The following is a 12,621-nucleotide window of genomic DNA, read 5'->3' on the forward strand; positions in this document are numbered from 1 at the left end:
GCTTCTTGGATAAAAATGTCATGGAAGGGAAAAGGGGCGGGGCTGCTCAGCTCAAAAAGCCACGCCCCCTCAGAGGACATTTTGGAAACAGGCTTCAGATCAACATGAAAATGGCTTTTTAAGACATTTAGGTTGTTCTTTAGATTTTCTTTTAGAAATTCATCATTTGGTTTTCAAAGTAAGAGGAACATAAGATTTTAATCTGAACTTACTACTGTTTTTATCTATTTCTTTTGGTGCTGATTTTTGATTCACATACTGAGGAAAGTGATTGATATGAAAGCAGTCTTTACAGCTTGATGACATAATGTGTCTTAAGGGGGTTTTCCTTATGAAAAGAAAACTTAATCATATATATATTAGGGCTGTCAGATTTGTCGCATTAAAAATGCGTTAATCCGACATGTGCTTGACGCCGACAATTTTTTTGACGCATTAATTCTCATACGTGCTTTTTCATACCGCGCGCGCGGGCGTCCCGCCCTCTAACTCACCGGCTGCTCTCACTAGATCACGGGCGGGTCTCCAACCTCCGAGCTGCTAGCCAAAACCGCCCGGCGCTAGGACCTGGAGAGCTCCTGCATCCTAACCCGGCTCCGGTTCGCGTCCAGTACCACGTCTGGTGGTACCGGCTCGCGTCCGGCGCCGCGTCCCGAGAGCTGCGGACCCCCGACGTTCCTAACAGCAAGCTCACCGGGGGACGTTTTAAATGTTCTGGAGGTTTAAGCGTGATCCAGTCCCAGCAGAGCGGTCTGTCTGCCGGCATATTCATCGTGAGCTCCGCTGGACACGTCGCTGCATCGAGCTGCAGCCAGAGAACGCGGCGGCAGTAACAGACTGTCAAACTATCCACAGTGTATCCCGCTTTTCTCAGTCTTTAAGGTTTTAAAAAACAAAAGTTAAATGGAAATGATAAATCTTTATTTCATTTATTACTGTAGTTCAGAAGATTAAGAAAAGATTTGGTCCTGACAAAAAATGATCATGAAAGTGTTATGGAAATTTTATTTTGGATGTTTTTATATTTATTTTACTGAACGTTTATTGTAGTTTTGAATTTAAAATGCCCTTCACTTGCACTTGGGCTTTTGTTAGGCATTTTATGTTACAGCCTTTTATTGTTAAGAAAGTTTATCTCAATACAATGTTACAAAATAAAGTATTTCTGATGAAAACTATTAATTTTGTCATTCTTGTTTTCATAATTAATGTAGAACTGCTAAATTCCACGAAGCACGCATTGTTTTTCCTTAAAAAAAAGGCCACATAGTAATTTGCAATTAATCGCGAGTTAACTCGGACAATGCGATTAAAAAATTTAATCACCTGACAGCTCTAATATATATATATATATATATTTGTAACACTGTTTCCCGTAGTCTTTTAATTTGACTGTATAAGACAGAACTAGACATACAACAGTGAGTTTAATGTCATCCATAGAAATATCTTACTTCTGGTTACGGCGAAATGAAGTCGATTCAACCACCATTTTTCTGTGATACCGACTTGACCAGACGACGTTATCAAGCAGTTTTAATCTTAAATTATTTTATACATTTGATAAAATAATGAGAAAATTGCTACAAGAACATGTTAAAACTAAAACACTGGAGTGGCTCTCGAAGCATTCAGGACATTTTGCTTGCTAGCTTCTCATATAGGCCTCCTTACCGAACATTTGGCAGGTAAAACAATTATAAAACACTGCACTTGACTTCATTGTTGCCGAGATGATACACAAAAGGCTTGTTAAGCTCTCTGCTGGGGATGCCTTGACCAAAACCACTTGAATTTCCCCGACCTGTCTTGAAGAAGCTAAAATGATGCCTCTTTGCATTTCCACTGAGATTTGAGATACAGGCAAGATTAGGCAAATGAAATCAGTTGAGGAGTAAAATATCTATCCCCATTGGAAATAATGACTCAGCAAATTAAACACGAAAATATTCAACTAACCAGCTAATGACATTTATTTTATTCTGCACTATATTTGTTTAATCAAACCTTAAAACTAGGAATCAGTGAGACAGAAATGGTTATAAAGACATTTATTAAAAGAAAAAAAAAACTGCAAGCAATCGGCTACTTGATCATAAATAAAACATAATCATTTTCTCCTGTCCTGTTTTGATACACTGAATTCTAGAAATGGGGTGTTTGTTTTTCAGGAGCAGGGATGTGGGCTGTCAAGACGGCCGACATTAGGAGATGATCACGAGTGTTTGTGACCACCATCTAATGTCTGTCATTATTTTGTGGTGTCTGAAGGACGGTCTGTTTTTAAGTAAATATTCGGTGTATTTGGACATGGATCAGACATTTAGAAAGAATATCTTTTGTCCAAACTCCTTAAGGATACTTTTTCTGTCTACTACACATAAATACTTCTTATTTCCATAGTTGGCTAAAGTTAAACTACTCCTATTGGGTTATAGCAATAAACTATTTTCTCTAATAATGTTGACATTAAAATAAAAACAGGATGCTGATAAATTTAACAAACAAAATTAATTGTACAAGTAAATATAAGTAAATCAAAATCTTTGACATATGCATTTTGTAATAATTTAGACATTTACATTTAAGATGTTTTTAAATTTTAAATCAAAATTCAATTCATTCCCACTGAGAACTGAAACACATCTCGCCTTAAAGGCCCGGTCCCACAGGATTTGACGGGCGTATCACGGGCAAAAAAGTTGGTAAATCAGCCACACGCGCTTAGATGCGCCAACTTTGCAGTGATACAGACACCAGAGTCCATTCCGCTGCCGCTCCTCTGCCAGAGCGCTCCCTACTCGCGGATAAGCGCGTCCTCCCTAAATCAGCCGCTAAAAAGACGATGTAAGCGGCGGTACAAGCGCAGACCGGCCGGGTGAAGTGGGAGTGCCTATGTCCGCTCTACGGTCCGATCTCGCACTGAAACTGCTGTTGAACCGCTGTTTCACAGCCATTGCCCGGCGGTACCGCCGTACCACCCGCAGTCAACCGCGGTCTCAATGTCTTTGCAGTTCAAAAATAATTTCCGGACAAATTTTTTACCGTATGTATACGCGTCAAATCCGCGCCCCTATATCGCCTGTTTTACTACCAGTCCGCTCCTAACAGCGTCTGAACCCCGGAAATGATTTTTTTTCAGTCCTCCATTCATGATATGGCTGTGAAAGCCGGTGGGACCGGGGCTTAACATTGGTTCAAACTTTAACCTGTTCAAAGTCAATAAGACCTCTTAAATTATACTGACTAACTCGTAAAGTCGATAATTTCTGTATATTTTTTGGAACTAAATTATGTTTTAATCTATAAAAAAAGATACCATAACATAACGATGTCCTTTAAGGCTATATCCATATGTATGGTAATATACTGATTTTGACTCACTAAAGAACAATTCTTTTTATAAAATGTTATTTTTGTGAGCTCCTTTTCCGATATGGAAATAAGAATCCTTGATCTCTGAGGCGTCGCCTTTCACTTCTTTTGGGTGCCGCCTGTTTCAAGATGTCTTTAGTGATTCATTGACATTATAATACACTTAAAAGCTAAAAAATGTTGTTCTGCATGATATAGATCAAGCGTATCAATTAAAAAGGGCTCCGGATCGTTGCTCAGGTGGCGATTAGATTCACGTGTCAAACCACCATTCTTGCTTTTTAATGTTTGTTGTGGCCTTTTTACTGTTAATTATTCGTATTTAATCACTATTATTTATACTTTTATTTAGAACATGACATCAGAATGAATAAAAATGATAACACAAATATATATGTTCTCTTCTGGTTAAGTTCAGTAGTAACATAAACAACATAAAAAGCATACACATCTCTGTTGTTTTAGATCTTTAAAGAACAAACCCTGAAAATGTTCTCTACAGTTTTTCCATCCTTAAAGTTCTGAAATATCCTATGTTCTCTGCATTACTTTATTGGTGCAAATCTGCTATAAGAAGTTTATTTTTTTCCTGCAGCAGAATCAGCTGAATCATAAATAATATTTAATGTTATATCTGTTTGGCGCCTTTCTTGGAACCCAAGGTCGCCGTACATAAAATAGTGACAATAAAAACAACAACAAATAATAAAAGTGAATTAAAATTTACCGTAAAATATGCACTTGTAAATATAAGCTGCTGTGTAGACTAGCATATTAATGCAAGGCAGCGTTTCTCCGCTTCAGAATCCACTAGAGTTGCGTAAAGTGCGTCATGTTTTGAAAAGGTGTTAAAGCTAATTATTTTTTTTCCAGAACTTATGTCAGAGAGCAGAAATTTTGTCTGTTTTTTAAAAAAAAAAAAAAAAAAAACCTCTTACTAGTTTTACTTTTAAAACAGGAAGCTTCACTGGCACTTTATTTTTAAGATTTGTTTACTTCCTATGACAGTAGCGCTGCATATTAGCATTTGTTTTAGTTCATAACATTAAAATGCAACATTATTATGCATTTTAGAATAATAAATACATCATTCCCGAACAACTTCCTACGCTGTACTATATTTATAAAAATTGCGAATCTGCGATTTTTGAACGTCACGAATGTTCGTAATTGAACTTTCTCGTTACAGCCCTACGATTAAACTGGAAATTTGCATCAGTTCTGACTTTTTATCCACGAGAATAACCAGCACAAATATATATATATATATATACATATATATAACAATCTAACTACTATTCTGCCCAACTAAAAACCGTCTGGTTTAGTACAGCTTCTTGAATCTGATTTCCACAGAAGAAACTAGGATGAAAATGATAAATACCAGTAGAATATTGTTTTGTGATCCACTGAGGATCCACATTTAATAGGTCTTTTGTGAACACTCATCCTTGATGGTCTGCAGCCTCCTTAGCGCTCAGAGAGTATTATGAAGAAATGCAGATAAACTTTTAATTAAAAAAAAAATCAATTTAAGCTGCAAATCGGAACAAAAAAAAGTGACAAGCCTTTAAGAAATAAAATCACTTATTTTCTTACAATTTTTTTCGTAAGATTTTAATTTGTTGAAGTAATTAAAAGATAAAATTTCTTTCATTTTTGTGATTGCGTAAGTGTGTGCGCCTGCGTAACACTGGGTACCCATGTGTCAACTAGCTTATGAGAGTGGCTCTGATAATAATGCAAATAGCCACCTCAAGGGCAACATACAGTAAAAAGGTGGGGAAATGTCATTTCTGATAAAAGGCACCTGCATGCGCTTCTATACACAAACGCACACAAGCATTACAGCTGATGGCACCCAGCAGAAAACTGTCCAGATTAATTACCGCCATCCCACGTGAGAGCGGAGCAGCTGGCACAGGCCTTGACTGCTGCTCCTCCCTCCTCTCCACTCCTCATCTCTCTTCTGAATATCCTGGCAAACACTTCATTTCTTGAAAGCATTTTAACCCATTCAGACCAGAGGAGCCTTCTAAGAAAGGGCATTAATGATAAAAAAGAAACGCAAGCAGAAAAGAAATTATCTGCAATTTATGTCTAATTTATGAAAAAAAGAAAAAAAAACTTTCTGCTGTTTTTCTCCCATTGGAATTGTTACTCTACCTGGAAAAAAACACTTTTATAGAGATTTATTCATAAATTAGTGAACTTTATTGTTTTAAGCACAACTGCAGGTAAAAGTAAATTTGTAATTAATTCATTATACTCCAGTATGTGTATAAATATTTTGCATAACTCCTTATTAAAATAAATTAGCTGTTTAATTAAGGGGGAAAAAAAGAACACTGAGCTATGGAGAGAAAATAGTCTCAACCCAATTTGTGTGTATAATTCTTAATTTGTAACTTGCACTATACATTTTGTGCATAACTTTAAAAAAAATCAAATTTATACATGCACAACTCAAAATTACAACAGCTTGAAACCAACTACACACACGAATCTTTAAAAGTCACACACTAATCGTTTGTTACGCACACACATAACTGCATTAACGCACAAATCTGATTTGAGATTTTTTTCATCTTTCCAATATTTGTGTGTAAATGATGCGTTTAAATGCGGCTTTAATGCTGGGTCATCAGTTTTTGTAGCCACTTTGAACTCAGATTGTGAATAAAACCCGGTGAAAACTTGGCATTTTCCCTCACCTAACACTAAAGTTTGACAATTTTTATCACTCCCTCACTGTTATGCTTTCCCTGCAGCGCCGTCTGCAAGGAGCCGATGTGAAGTCCTCCTCGATACCCGAAATGTGAATCATGTATTGGATGAGTTACAGATAAAGAATTACGCACAAATCAAGAATTACACACAAATCAAGAATTACACCTACACAAATCACGACTTACGCAAACAAAAATCAAGAATTACACACAAATCAAGACTTTCACATAAATCAAGAATTACACACAAATCAAGAATTACACATAAATCGAGAATTACACACAAATCAAGACTTACACACAAATCAAGAATTACACACAAATCAAGAATTACACATAAATCAAGAACTACACATAAATCAAGAATTACGCACAAATCAAGACTTACACACAAATCAAGAATTACACATGCATAAATCAAGAATTACACATGCATAAATCAAGACTTACACACAAATCAAGAATTACGAACACATTAATCAAGAATTACGCTTACAAAAATCAAGAATTACGCACAAATCAAGAGTTGCGCACAAATCAAGAATTACGCACAAATCAAGAATTACGAACACATAAATCAAGAGTTGCGCACAAATCAAGAATTACGCAAAAATCAAGAATTACGCAAAAATCAAGAATTACGCAGAAATCAAGAGTTACTCAGAAATCAAGTATTACACATACATAAATCAAGAATTACGCAGAAATCAAGAATTACACATACACAAATCAAGAATTACACAAAAATTAAGAATTACGCACAAATCAAGAATTACGCATATACAAATCAAGAATTACAAATACGCAAATCAGGGGGAGTCTATATCTCTCCATAATGATGTTCTCACTAGTATACAAATTTTATTTGGGGAATTCATTATAAAAAAAAATATACACTAAACACCAAATTTAATATATATATATATATATATATATATATATATATATATATATATATATATATATTCACTATGTGAATGTTTTGGTTCTTGTACTTCTACAGAAGAGGTGGCCTGCAGATGCTCATCTGGTTTTGATTTTGAAAATCATTTCAAGTTTTTCTTTTTCCATTTCTGTTGACCAACTGCTTGTCAGTGGGAGCTGGGCCTGTGTGAGGCTTTTCAAGACCAAACCAATTTCATTTGTAAAATTGTGTGGGACAGATTCTTCTACCAAAAAAAAAAAAGAAGAAGCAGACACAGGCAGCAAACAATGAATTTTATGAAGTGCAACAGCATTAGTAGTGGTTTCACTGTCATTTCTATCAAAATGCAAAAAAGCAAAATCTGTTAAATGTGAAATATGTTACCTGAGATCTACAGTCTCCCAGCCCTTTTTGATTTTTGATAAAGATACATTTTGTTCAAATGTTATAAATTAAAATTGTAATGAAAACATTTTTTTTACAATAGTATTTCATCACTTTTAGAAGCAGATCAATTTTTATTATCACTTTTTTTACATGATTAGTAATAAGAGCTGCTGGATTCAGATACAAAACAGACATGAACTGATTTTTCTGAACTACTTCACCAAAAAAGTATAATGTGTGGTCTAAATAAATAAAAACTAAAATGTAAACATTGCAAATTAAACAGTAGATGAATGTTCTCCTATAGCTTTGTCCCTTAAGTCTGGGTAATTAAAAACATTCTGTGGAAGCTAATTAAATTAACAATGTTTCCTTAAAAAGTAATGGACTAAAACAAGAAAACAAAAAATAAACAACAAAAAAATCCAGTTTGTCTGCTTATACAAAATAAACCTTGACCTATTTTTTCTACTTACCATCTGGTTAATGAACATAATATCATCTGTGCTGATTTGACTCTTGTTTGGTGCTTTCTTTTTTGTTCAAAAAAAGCAAGAAAAGCAGATTTCTTGCGGGGTTTCCAAATCCTTTTGTGCATCTCCACTAATTAGAGATGCAGTCAAATTATGGCGATCTCAGGAGAGAAAACTCTTGTCAGCACTTTAGCAAAATGCAAATCACCTCAGGAAAGCTCAGTTCTGCTGTAAATATTATAATGAATCCTCCACAGTTTCCCCACTGTGTGCCGAGTGCTGTCATGTGGTGACCAGTGTGATACTACACTTTGAACAATTTCTTGTTTGAATGAATACGTTTCAACTTTTGAATAGTTTTTTTTTTTTTTTTTTTCAAGAGGGAACCAGAAATATATGTTTGGATGTGATGGAAGTGAAGCTAAAATAAGAGATTAAAAGACTTGAACTTGTCACTGTAGCTTTTCCTTACTTATAATTTGTAGTTTTTGGCATTTTGTATTTACAGATTTCGCTTTAATGTTTTTTTTTCAGAAAGTAATTAATAAATGTTGATTAATTTATGGCTTTTCCTAGCCTTCTCACTGTGAAGCAAAAGAGCTAAGGGGCGGAGCTACAGAGGAGCAAGGGGGCCAGCGCCCGCCACTGCAAAAAGCTTTGGCCCCCCAATTCTTTTGTCAGTTATTATTGACTCAAAAAAGATTAAGAAATTATCAATAGAATTTACTTTAAGTATTACAAAAATAACACAATTAAATGAACTTAACTTGTTCTCATTTGCCTCTTCCAAAATATTTTGCAGCTTCCTGACGATTCCATATAAAGTGTTCTAGCTTCCATATAAAATGCGCGCCACTGGTTCACACCCCCACCAAAACCATGCAGTCCTGCATTCAAAAAAAAAAGAAAAAAAATTGATAAAATTTAACACCTCATTTTTTAGATGTACACTTTATGGAAATATTTAAAACTTCTTTTATTTTGAGTTTTGCTTGTGGCTCTGATTTGACCTAAATTCAGTCTCAAATATTCAACACAAAAGATTATGTTGTTATTTTTCATGAAGTTAGTACAGTTTATTTTAGATTTGACTCTATTCAGTTGATCATTGACGTCAGCGTTTCATGTGAACTATATAAGCAGCTTGAAAGTACAACTTTATTCGCTCAAACTGAATTATGTGACACACAAACTCACTGAAATCAAAAAAGCAAACTTGAAATATATTGCTTTATAATAGTGAAAGCACAGGAGAGAAAAGAAGAAGAAAAAGTTTCATGTATTGAGGTGCCAACGGGGGTGAGGGGATTCTAGGTGATGAAATAATAAAACAGAAAAAATAATTTCAATAAGTCATTTATCAAAATGGGCTCGCCAATTAGATGTTCTGGAGTTTTAGTTACGAGTTAAAAAATGTTTTTGTGTTTTAAATGTTTCACCATAAGCTTTTGCATGGAGCTTTAAATGAGTCTAATTTATTTCTTATTGTGTATCGATAATGGATTTGTTAGTTACATGTTGTTAAAGCATCTTTGTTAAAAAGGTGATTTTATAATAGTAAAATAAACTTATTTTTGACCACTCCTGACATAACAGTACATTTAGAGGCCTTGAGTGTCAGATGACTGAGTGAAATGATTAAATCTATTGTCATAACATTATTATAGTGTAATTATTATAAATATTTAATTGTTACAGGTTATAAATCATGGCCTAAAGGCTGCAAAAGTGTATATTTATAAACGGTATAGTGAGATTTTTGTTCTTTTAGAGGTTTTAGACTCCTGCTTTAGCTGTTGCATTAATAACATCATTCAACTCAACATAATTACACTCTTTATCCATATAAACAGTGGATATGCTGGCAGTTGAATATTTACAATGAATCCAGACTTTAATATCTTGTCCACACATGTCAAATTAAGCTATGATTGGTATTTCAAAAATAATTCAAACTTAGTTATTGGTGGGATATCTGAATTTGAATTATTCTGCTCCAAATCTCAGCCAATCAATCCTCCCTGTGATTATTTCTAGGATAAAATGCATTAAAACAGCATCACAAATGTGCTGCTGTCTTAGGGGCCCTGTAAACATTATTTCCATGGGGTCTAAAATCCCTCCCGGCACCCCTGTTCATGCCACCAAACATTTAAATCTTTCCACATCTGTTACAATGAGCAGAGCTGGCTCAAGTCTAGGGGGAAAACCAAAAACGGGACCAAGACAAAAACTGGACAAAACAAACAAACAATGGAAATTAAATATTTGGTGTTACTACTTTTCGCCTTCAAATCAGCCTCAACTGTTAAAGGTATACCTGCACATAGCCTAAGATTTTGCAGTATTACAGTCTGGTAGGTGCTACTGACAGGACAACCCGGGCCAGACGCGTCTTCATGGAAGACTTGTAGTCAAAAAGCCAATCCTCCGATGTGGAAAAAAAGGCCAAGCGACTCAAATATGCATGAAAACACAGAAACGGGGGTGCAGAAAAATGACAGCAGGTGCTCTGGACTGATGAGTCAAAATTTGCAATATTTGGCTATAGCCGAAGGCAATTTGTTGGTGGAAGGGCCGGAGCGGTACAATAATGAGTGTCTCCAGGCAGCAGGGAGGCACGGTGGAAGTTTCTTGGATGTTTGGGGCTGCATTTCTCTACTTGAAGTTTGAGATTTGCTCAGGATTAATGGTGTTCTTAATGCTGAAAAGCAAAGACAGATACTTATCCATCGTGCAAAACCATCAGGGAGGCATATGATTGACTCCTAATTTATTCTGCTGCAGAATTACCCCCCAACACACAGCCGAACGTCATTAATAACTCCAATATCTTCAGCACGAAGAACACAAAGTGATGGGAGTGATGGTATAGTCCCGGTAGAGCCCTGAACTCAACATCAACAAGTGTGTTTGGGATTACAGGAAGACACAAGGATGTGAGAGTTTACTTACTTCTCCGAAATATTTGGAAAAATCCACCAGCAGAGTTCTTTAAAAAACGGTGTGTAAGTGTATCTATAAGAATCAGCATTTTGAATACAAAGTGTAGTATCACCAAATTTTGATTTAAATGTCTCTTTTGTGAATTTACTGCTTTTGATGATTATTGAACATAGATGATTGCCAATTTTTAAAAAATATTCTCTGTTCACGGCGGATTTTGCACCTTCCTAAAAATATTTCACAGTACTGTATACACAGTTATTCAAAGTGAAGTGTGAATGTAAAAATGGAATTTATTTTTTCAGAAAGAAACTTCATTTAGGACAAGCGTGTGAAGTTATATAGTTGTGTGTGTTTCTGATGAATTTGCACACATGCCTGAAATTACAAAGTGTCATCTTGAGCAGCAACATTGTTAAAACCTCTTTGTGATAAATTAAAGTAACTACCAGCTCGTCAAAAGAAAAAAAGTATAATGCAGTCTGCACAGTAAACTTGAAATACCTCAGATATTTGAACTCCTTTAGTATTTCTATGCAGATGTTAAGGTTGAGTGGGCACATTTAAGAACTTAAAAGCCTTGTCTGCAGCTTTTGGGGCATAAAGCTGATATTTAAGCAAAAATGAAGACAGTTCAAATTGCATTTTTAAACAGTTAAGGAAACTGGTACAAAAGCAGAACAAGTCACCCTTTGATGGGAAGATTTCTGGTTTGGTTCCCGCCTTGCCTGCTTGGGTGTCGAAATGTTCAAGACACTGAACTCCACATTGCTCCTGGTGGTTACAAGTGTTCGGCGGCGAAGCTGTCATCAGTGTGAATGTGTGTGCATGTGACTATAAATGCTACACAGATATCCAGCATAGATTAATCCTGAAGCAGGAAGACTCAAATAGGTTGGATGATTTCAAAGCCACTGGAGCCGCAGGTTTGCAGAGCTCATCCGGCTACTTTGGGGCGAAGGCGGGATACACACTGGACAGATCGCTGGCTTTCGGTCCTGTGGCGGAGCTCACTCGCTCAGACTGCGGGATGCGGAGGCTGCCGGCTCGGGCTTCATCGAGACATTAAAGGAAAAGATTTAGTACGAGACAGTCAGCCTTCAGGCTCAGCCACAGAGACAAAGAAACACAGTGGAAGCGGCTGTCATATAGACACAGCCTTCTGCACCGGGAAAATCTTTTAATAATAATCATATACATCCAAAAATGGAGACATGATGTTTTTGTAGAACTCTTCATAATAAATATACCTTATTTCTCAACATCCTTTGTGTCTTACATACATTTTAATTGAGAAGTCCACAGACACATGTCCTTATAGCTATCATCCTAAAAACATTAGCTGGTAGCTCCTCCCACATGCGGCTGCGGCGTCAAGCTCAGGAACACATTTTTTGACAGGCGATAAGCAGCGAATTCGTCGTGCGACAAAAGAATGCACCTTAACAGTACAGGGATTCGGGCCCTCAAGAAGTATATATATATATATATACATATATATATATATACATATATAATATAAGGTGGATATACTTTTTCATCGTTAAAGATAAAAATTAAATATAATTTTTTAGATGCGTCTATTCTAAATGATCTTTTTCTGTGTGGGTTTTCAAAATTTCTTTGGTGAAAAACAAAGTTTCAAAGTTATGAGTTTCCTGACTCATTTAGTCTTTTTGATCAGCTAAAAATGCACTTTAGTACACAATTATACACTTGGTGAGGCCCAAAGTATGCCTGCCTCAAGACAGAGGGCGCTGGTGAGCCCAGAAAATTCACCGCTATG

The sequence above is a fragment of the Oryzias melastigma genome, linkage group LG17 (genome assembly GCF_002922805.2).
Source record: "Oryzias melastigma strain HK-1 linkage group LG17, ASM292280v2, whole genome shotgun sequence".
In the NCBI taxonomy this organism is placed as follows: Eukaryota; Metazoa; Chordata; class Actinopteri; order Beloniformes; family Adrianichthyidae; genus Oryzias; species Oryzias melastigma.